Source organism: Pseudochaenichthys georgianus, unplaced genomic scaffold, assembly GCF_902827115.2.
Source record: "Pseudochaenichthys georgianus unplaced genomic scaffold, fPseGeo1.2 scaffold_167_arrow_ctg1, whole genome shotgun sequence".
NCBI lineage: Eukaryota > Metazoa > Chordata > Actinopteri > Perciformes > Channichthyidae > Pseudochaenichthys > Pseudochaenichthys georgianus.
The window spans coordinates 551405-561630 of NW_027262480.1; the positions used below are offsets into that span (position 1 = coordinate 551405).

General features: G+C 41.1%; 1 pseudogene; it reads right to left on the bottom strand.

The window, feature by feature from the left end:
- The window catches only part of LOC117441323 (zinc finger protein 665-like), a 90719-nt pseudogene that overhangs the window by 61530 nt on the left and 18963 nt on the right, over nucleotides 1–10226 (bottom strand).

Here is a 10226-nt window from a genome sequence, read left to right on the forward strand (position 1 = left end):
CCTATGGTGAAAACATAGAAAAAACTAACGCTATTAAAATAAGTAATAATTACAATATTATTAATAATAGATATATAAAGATGAGACGGCTCGGACGGGTTTTAAAAGTTGTGGAAAATGTTTTTGTTTGTAATAATACGTTTGTATTGTTATTATATATGTTTTGATTATCATTATCATTAAAGTGTTATCAAAGCAGGTGAAGGTGCAGCTATATGACTTTGTATTTTGCAGGGTAGCTTGTGAATTTACTCCAGGTGGAACTCAAGTCTTTAATAATTAATAAAATAATAAACTTAAAAAATAACATAAAGATTTGTAATATTAAAAAATATGTTTTAATAAAACAATAAAAATAAAGTAAGTAAGTAAAACTTTATTTATATAGCACCCTTCTCAACACGAATGTACAAAGTGCATTACATACAGTACACAATACACAAAATACAACTATAAAATGTAGAACAAAAGGCATAAAACACATCCAGTAAAAGGTAGGATAAAACACCAATGAAAAACAGCTACAATCTCACCTCCTCCCAAAAGCCTGTCGGAAAAGGTGAGTCTTTAGCTGTCCCTTAAAAACCTCCACTGAGACAGAGGCTCTCAGTTTCTGGGGGAGTTCATTCCATAGGGGCCACCGCCTCAAAGGCAAGGTCCCCCTTAGTTTTTAGCCTGGTTCGGGGACCCTTAAGAGGCCTTGCTCGGAGGACCTCAGGGCCCAGATTGTCCTGTGATAGTGGATAAGGTCGTTAATGTAGGCTGGGGCTTGGCCATGGACAGCTCTATATGTGTAAACCAATACTTTACATTGGGTTCTGAGATGGACAGGGAGCCAGTGCAGGGCAGAAAGGACCGGAGTGATGTGGCATGTTTTTTTAGACCGAGTGAGTAATCTGGCTGCAGAATTTTGGACCTGTTGTAGCCGGTTTATTGATGTTTTGTTGAGGCAGGAGAACAGAGCATTACAGTAATCAAGCCTGGATGAAATAAAGGCAAGGATATCCATCTCCAGTTCTGCATTGGATAGAAAGCCCCTGAGCTTGGTAATGTTCCTGAGGTGAAAAAAACAGGTACGGGTCAGGAGTTTGATGTGTTTGTCTGGTAGCATAGACTGATCGAAGGTTACACCAAGGTTTTTTATGTTTGCCTAACGTTACCACTAAATACACCCAGGTGTCTTGCTACCTTAGAGGCGATGTTATCAGCCGCTGAGATCAAGACTTGATGCATTGAGCTGTAGGAAGTTGCTTGACATCCACTCCTCAATTGCAGACAGACAATGCAATATTGAAGCCTAAATAATTGCTGGATGGGTTGAGCTGAGGATTTTCTCCGACACAGTGGAGTTTGACTGTACACCTCCTTAACAGCCGCATCTTAACAGAGAAATAAAGAGATTGACAGATAATTCTACATCGTCCACCAAAAAGTAGCTTCCATTGTTTATAATGAAAAGCATCATACAACATAAAAACCAAAAGTAATAAATAAAAGGACAATATGGGCCTTAAATATGCCTTACGTCAGACGACATAACTGGATCTGTACATTACAAGTGCTAGTTGCAAATAATATGGTTTTGTATGTAGCTTGGCTGCCATGAATTTGTGAACATTTGTTGCAGATAATCTTCATTATTCACCTACAACATATTTGGTGATATGGTGAAATTGACCTGATTTCCATGTTCAATGAGTAGAAAAAAAAATAAGGATATTTTTGTTCAACCTGAAACTCCATGGGGCTTATTTATAGTGAAGGACATGTGGAATTGTTTTAATTTTTACACACACACACACACACAGATCCTGTTTTCCCTTGATTTTCACCCTTTGTAGTGTGTGCACAAAACTATTCCAGAACATTATAGACATTTTAGATCTTCCAGAAATGTATAAACATTTCACATTTTCTCGCACTGTCCCCCTCGCACCTGCACGCCGGATTGCCGGAGGAAGGACTAAACAGACACATAACCTCACATTACAGTGTATAGTGTTTTTACTTCGGCTGTGACTTTGTGTGTGCTCAGGGTGAGTTTGGCTGTGTTTCGCTGTGTATCGCTAAACAAGGAAATCACACCTCCACGGAGCTCAGCGGGATTCACAACGTGAAACAATCGGACGTTGTGAATCACCCCGAGCACACACAAAGTCTCAGCCGAAGTAAAAACAATAAGTGTGGCTTGATATTGAGAGGAAAAAGGTTGATAAACGCTGTGAGAATGGGTCTGCAGAGAGAATTTCGCCGCGATCGCAACTGTCTGTTATCAGCCTGCAGCCAGGAGGAGACATCAGTTGAGCTGCGTGTGTGTGTGAGGAAGTCTGTGGATTGGTCAATCGGAGCACACTGGGCTCACATGGAGGGGGGCAAGAGCTCCAACGAGCCGTTTAGTGGAGAGAGTGAATACACGTAGTTTACAGAGATGCTGTATGCGAAACAATGTGAGTTTGGAAAATTGCACAGTATTTTTCTATTGTAATATCCCTCAACAATGGTATAACTAACTATCATTTTAAGTATTCAACATACTATGAAGATCTCAACACTGGCCAGTGGTGAATGCTGTCTTTTCGCGGTCCTCCTCAGCCACTTCCACCTGCCAGTAACCGTCATAAAGATCCAAGGTGCTGAACCAGGAGGCCCCCGCCAATGCGTCCAATGTGTCATCCACCCGTGGCAGTGGATGAGAATCCTTTATTATCACAGAGTTGAGTCCCTTGTAATCCACGCAGAATCGCCATGTGTTGTTCTTTTTCCTGACGAGGACCACTGGGGCGGACCACGGGCTACAACTCTCTTCAATTATGTCATCCTCCAACAGGCACTGAACCTGTCTGCCTATCTCCTTCCGTTTTTCTGGCGAAGTACGGTAGGCCCGACGCTTGACCGGGGAATGATCACCTGTCTGTATGCGGTGTGTGATCAGACCGGTGTTTCCTGTTCTGCCCTTCCCAGAGCCGAACACCCCTTGGTTTTTCCCCATCAAGGCCTGCAGCTGCAGTCTCTGTTCAGCAGACAATGGGAAGCCAGCCACATCCGGCAGAGGGGTAGCCCCCTGCTGAGAGGGGAAAACCTCAGAGGAGGTGAGTAGCTCACAGTCCTTAACATGGTGGAACACACCTAAATGGGAGCCGGGGTAAGAAAGAGTCAATGGGCAGACCAGCAGTACGGGGAATATCCACATTAACTGGGACAATCATTTCACTGAAAGGGGGAATAATAGCATCAACAGACATATAGATGTTACAACATTCTGGTATGAAATCTGTGGCATGCATGAGAGGAATATCAACCTCCCCCAGGTGAAGCAGACCACGACCAACATCCATAACAGCTCGAGCCTGCAACATGAAATCAAACCCCAGCAGAATAGCTTGTGTTGCCCCTCGCACTACATGTACAGCCTGCTCCCAATGTTTGCCCCCTAACTGTATGGGAAGAGTCACAGTACCCAGAGTGTCCAACTATTGACCATTTACTGTGCGTGAAAAAGTGTACTGGGTATTTAGCACACGTTTACGTAAGGCAGACATGGACATTCTGAAGTCAACCTTGCTATTAGTAGCTGAACTGTCAATACCCCAAAACATATTCTTAGATATAAATACCAAATTTGGAGTTATTTAGACACAATTAACATTTATAGTTTCATGTCTTGTTACATAAGAATAGATCATATTTGTTAAGTGTTATTATGGGAGAATTACTATTCTTGTGGTACTACTGCCTGATTAGGCCCATATTGAGTAGAGCATATTAAGACAAGAACTCATGTACAACAACATCCTTACTTGCAATAAATAACTACTAATTAGAGGGATATTGAGGAAAAACTCTCAACTAATGGCCTATTACTTGTAGAATATGGTCATGCAGAATAGGGCATTAATAAGTGTTTTATAATGACTAATAAAGAGCCAATATACTGCTAATATGCATGTTAATTAACAACTAGTTGATGGTTAATTTGTGTACCTTAATATAAAGTGTTGCCAATGGTTTTGCCTGTAGATATTTACTGAAGCCTACAAATAAAGAGAGTAATTTAGGCCCTTTAAATACAGTGGAGGAAATAAGTATATGATCGCCTGCAGATTTTGTATGTTTACCCACTTACAAATACATGAACAGTCTATCATTTAAATGGTAGGGTTATATAAACGGTGAGAATAAGAATATCAAACATAAAATCCAGAAATTGACATTATATAAAAGATAAACATTTGCATTTAACTGTGGGAAATAAGTATTTGATCCCCTTGCAACAAACAAGGATTCTGGCTCCCACCGACCGCTTAAATAAGTAATCTTCCTTTAAAAGTACTCTCTAATATCAACTTGTTACCTGTTTAAAAGACACCTGTCCACAGAATCAATCAAACAGATTCCAACCTCTCCACCATGGACGAGACCAAAGAGCTGTCTAAGGACCTCAGGGTGAGATCGTAGACCTGCTCAAGGCTGGGATCGGCTACAAGACCATCAGAAAGCAGCATGGTGAGAAGAAGACCACTGTTGGTGCCATTATTCAGAAAAATAATGTGTGTGTTTTTAAATGGAAGTAACACAAAATGAGGATCAATCGCCCATGGTCTGGGGCTCCATACAAGATATGGCCCCGTGGGGTATTGATGATTCTGAGAAAGGTGAGGGATCAGCCAAGAACTACACAGGAGGAACTTGTTAAAGATCTCAAGGCAGCATGGGACCACAGCCACCAAGAAAACTATTGGTAACACAGAGAAGGGATAATGGCCCCTCTGAAGTTTGACAATGAACATCTGAATGATTCAGAAAAGGCTTGGGAGAAGAGGATGAGGTCAGATGAGACAAAAATGTGGATCTTTGGCATCAACTCGACACGTTGTGTTAGGAGGAAGAGGGATGCTGACTATAACCCCAGAACACCATCCGTCAAGCATGGAGGTGGAAACATTATGCTCTGGGGTGTTTCTTTGCTAAGGGGACAGGAGGACTTCCTGCATCGAGGAGAGGATGGACGGAGCCTCAAAACCTGATGGATTTGGAGAGGATCTTCAGAGAGGAGTGGACCACAATCCTTCCTGAGATGTGCACAGACCCAGAGACCAACTACAAGAAGGATCTGACCTCTGTGTGTCCAACAAGGGTTTCTCCGCCAAGAACTAACACATGTTCTGCAAGGGGATCAAATACGTATTTCACTCGGTTAAATGCAAATCATTGTTTATCTTTTATATAATGTCAATTTCTGGATTTTCTTTTAGATATTCTTACTCTCACTGTTTATATAAACCTACCATTACCTTTGGGTCGTCGGAGGAGGTGAGTTAGTGGCTGTCTTTTTTATTGGTGTTTTGTCGTATGTTTTATCCTATGTATTACCTGCTGCTGTGTTATGCCTTTTATTCTACATTTTATAGTTGTACTTTGAATTGTGTCCTGTGTACTGTACTGTAAAGCACTTTGTACATCTGTGTTGAGAAGGGTGCTATATAAATAAAGTGTTACTTACTTACTTACTTACCATTACAATAGCTGCCCTGGGGCCAAAACGGCGGCCAAAAGATGCGTGATCCAAAAAGTGTCGTGCAATGACTCTGCTTATATGGCATCGAGAGCTTCCAAATTGCTTTATTTTGAATGGGCGGTGAATTTGAACTGTACAGATTGTCCATCCTGGGACACTTATGCATTGTTAAATAAATTGAGTAGGTTAACATACTGGCCCTCAAGCAATCTCTTTCATATTTACAAAACGTATTCAAAAGTGGGATGGGGTGTCGGGCACATACTTGCAGCCTCCTTGGCGTGAGCATGCAGGACTTGTGACCTTGTACATTTAAAATACACTGTGTGTTTGAAATGTACACGGTCACATCTCCACGATGCCCTGGGCTACATACATGTGACAATGGATCATTCATCCGGCCTGCTTTATCTCTCGCTGCAGTGATTTCCATGCCAATCCGAGCAACACTTTAGCATTTATCTGAAAGATCTGGTTTGTTTCAAAAGAGCGGGAAAATGTGAAATTGTCCAAATGTCTCCAGAACCTGCGGTTAAGTATCTGAAGTGTACAGTACTCAGGTATGCAAAGTGGACAGGTTAGCGAGAAAGGCTTTTTTGAGCCTCAGAGACCAAGTTCCTGTACACTTCGCATACATTGACTGCACGACTTCAGGTATGCGATGTTGACAGTACACCTCACATCACTACACGACCTGAAATGTACAAGGATGCCAAGGGCTACATGAACGTCACTTTGAATTAGTAATCTGTGAGGCCACTGTTCTCAGTATACCAACTATCATGCAAATCGGAGCAACTTTATTTTTGACCTGTTTTTATTTTTGACCTGTTTTTCAGTCGGTGATGAGTTTGCAAAGGTCTAAAAATCACAGGTTTTCCAATCATCTCCAACATCGTCACTCAATCCAGAGGTTGGAGGCATGTCACAGTTCAAGGATCAGCTTCCTGGCCCATTGCAATCTTGAAATATGGCCCTGAACAGTTTCTTCTCCTCTGCTACCTCATCAACAAGGCCCGGCCCCCCACTGACACTTTACCCCAGCCACATCGAAGACTCTATGCATTAAATTAATGCACACAATGTACACAATGTCTGTTTTTTGAATACTGCACATATTTTACATGGACCACTATTGCGGTAAGCATGTTGTAACTTCCGGTTGTTGTTGTTGTTGTTGTCGTCATCTCCGGGTATCCCGTGTGCCTGTTCTGTTGCTGATAGCTTATTAACTTAACTTAATCGATCATTTTAAATCTCTTGATCACGGCAACTGCCTGACGTTGTAATCACACGTTACTACAGCTTAAGCACTCACAACTCTCCTTCTCTTAGCGACTGTAACTCCACAGTTGCCTACACTCTTTTCGGGTTTGCTAACGGTAGCTACTTTAGCTTGATAGCTAGCCATGGCTCTTTCCCCACCCTCGGGTGTTATTTCCTGCTCTTCCTGTCTCATGTTTGGTTACTTCCCGGCCTCCTTTACTGGTAAGGATACATGTGTTAAATGTAGTATAGTTGTTAGGTTGGAGGCGGGAATCATAGCCATAGAAGCCCGGCTCCGCATCTTAGAAAGTAACTCAGCTACAGTAAAGCCCATGTTAGCCAGTGCGGACCGGCCAAAGGTAGCTCCTCTTAGCCGTCCCCCGGCAACTCCCGAGCAGCAGGGAGACTGGGTGACTGTTCAGAAGGGGCATAACGTGAAACCCGCAGGTCCCCACCAACCCGTTCACGTATCTAACAGATATTCCCCACTCAGCGAGACACCCGCTGAGAAGCCAACTCTGGTTATTGGTAGCTCTATTATGAGACACGTGAATTTAGAGACCGAAGCCTCCACAGTCACATGCATTCCGGGGGCCAGAGCGGGCGACGTTGAGGCGCATCTTAAACTGCTGGCTAAAAATAAACGTAAATACAGTAGGATTATTATTCACGTTGGTGGTAATGATGTTCGTTTACGCCAATCAGAATGCACCAAACTTAATGTGGAGTCGGTGTGTTGTTATGCTAAAACAATGTCGGACACCGTAATCTTCTCTGGTCCCCTCCCCAATCTGATCAATGATGACATGTTTAGTCGCATGTCATCATTTCAGCACTGGTTGTCTTGGTGGTGCCCAGCAAACAATGTGGGCTTCGTAAATAATTGGACAGCCTTCTGGGGAAAACCTGGTCTGATTAAGAGAGACGGCATTCATCCTACTTTGGAAGGTGCAGATCTCATTTCGGCAAACATTTCAGGGCTTTGTGGACTTAATCCATGACAAACTGGAGTTGAGACCAGGAGGCGGAGTCGCAGTCTTACACGCTTCTCTGCGCTCTCTCCTAGGCAGTCATCCATTGGAATCCCGAATCCAATAAAATACCCAATATTAGCGGTGTGTGTGTCTGCCCAAGGACAATTTAAGGTAAAACCTAATAGAGGTGTCATACATAATAACCTAATAAAAGTAAATGTAACAACTACTACAGTGCAACAAAACAGGAAGATTAAATGTGGTCTCTTAAACATAATGTAGTGGCCAATTGTCCAAAGAAATCCATGTTCAAATGCCACTTAGTCTAGGAGGCGAGCTCGAGTATTGACTCGCGTATATTCAAAAAATCAGATACCTTGCTCGTTCCATTCTGGTGCTTTATTGAGAGGTTCAATAGATCAGCTGGGGCCCACTGCCGACGTGCAACATTTGCACGGTATTTAAACAAATAAACAAACAAACAAGATCCATTGGTCATACGGATGTGTGCGGTCAAAAACGTTTTCCAACTGCCTCTCTAGACTTCCTGCTGTGTCATGCAGGCAGCGTCATTTATACCTGAGCACGCCCTTACTATTGCTTTGTATAAATAATAACAAAACATAAACTAGAGCTGTCCATAAGCAAAATGACACGTTACAAAAACAGTATAATAATAATAATTCATAGTTATTCAGCTCATTTAAGTTAAATGAAAGAATATTCAATTGGCTCACAAAACCATAATTAATTACCATAAATAAATGTGCCTAAATGGCTCTTACACATAAGATCTCTAGCATCTAAAGCAATATTGGTAAATGATTTAATATCAGATTATAATATTGATATATGCTGTCTCACTGAAACTTGGTTGAGACATGAAGAATATGTCAGCATAAATGAGGCCACTCCACCCAGCCATATCAACACTCATATTGCTCGAGGCACGGGATGAGGAGGTGGAGTTGCAGCAATCTTTGACTCAAGTTTACTTATCAATACTAAACCAAAATTAAATTATACCTCCTTTGAAACCCTCGTTTTTAGTCTTACGCATCCGACCTGGAAAACTTTGCAGCCAATCTTATTTGTTACAGTGTATCGTGCACCAGGTCCTTATTCAGAATTCTTATCAGAATTCTCTGAGTTTTTATCAACTTTGGTTCTTAAAAACAGACAAAGTAATTATCGTAGGTGACTTTAATATTCATGTTGACGATGATAAAAATAGCCTTACTGTTGCATTTAACTCTATATTAGATTCTGTTGGTTTCTGTCAGAGTGTAAATAAACCAACCCACTGCTATAATCACACTCTCGACCTTGTTCTGACTTATGATTTTATGTGCTTTTTTAACGATAAAATTGTTACTCTTAGAAACAAAATTAATGACCTCTTGCCTTTGACCAGTATAGTGTTATCAACAGCTCCCGGAAACGTAAATTCTAATATTACACTAGATAGTACACTAGAATGCTTTTCAGCCATAAACCTTGAACAATTACATTCAATGATTCTCTCTTCTAAACCATCAACGTGCATGTTAGACCCAATTACAACTAAGCTGTTGATGGAAGTTTTTCCATTAATTAGCACTTCTTTATTAAATATTATGAATATGTCTTTATTATCAGGCTATGTTCCACAATCATTCAAAGTAGCAGTGATAAAAACGCTTGTTAAAAAGCACAACCTCGATCCAGAGGTTTTAGCCAACTATATACCTATTTCTAATCTTCCGTTCCTCTCAATAATTCTTGAGAAAGCGGTCGCAAAACAGTTGTGTGATTACTTAAAAAAACAATGACTTGTCTCTATTCTTGTTTTGCTCGATCACAGTGCTGCATTTGATACTATCGACCATGATATCCTATTGCAAAGACTAGATCACTTAGTTGGCATACAGGGAACTGCTTTAGGTCCGATCTATCTGAACGCTCTCAGTTTGTACGTGTTAACGATGAATCTTCCACGCAAACCAAAGTTAGCCATGGAGTGCCACAGGGCTCAGTGCTCGGACCTATTTTGTTCACATTATATATGCTTCCGTTAGGCAATATTATAAGGAATCATTCTGTAAACTTTCATTGTTATGCGGATGATATTCAACTATATTTATCAATCAAGCCTGATGAAATTAATTATCTAAATAAAATTCAAGACTGCCTTAAGGCTTAAAAACGTGGATGACCTTAAACTTTTTGATGTTAAACACGACCAAAACTGAAGTTATTGTATTTGGCCCGAAGAATCTACGAAACAAATTATCTAAAGATATACTAACTATGGATGGCATTAATTTGGCCTCCAGTGAGACTGTAAGGAATCTTGGTGTTATATTTGATCAGGATTTATCCTTTAACGCCCACATAAAATCAATTTCAAGGACCGCCTACTTCCATTTACGTAAAATTGCAAAAATCAGGCATATCTTGCCTCAAAACGATGCAGAGAAACTAGTCCATGC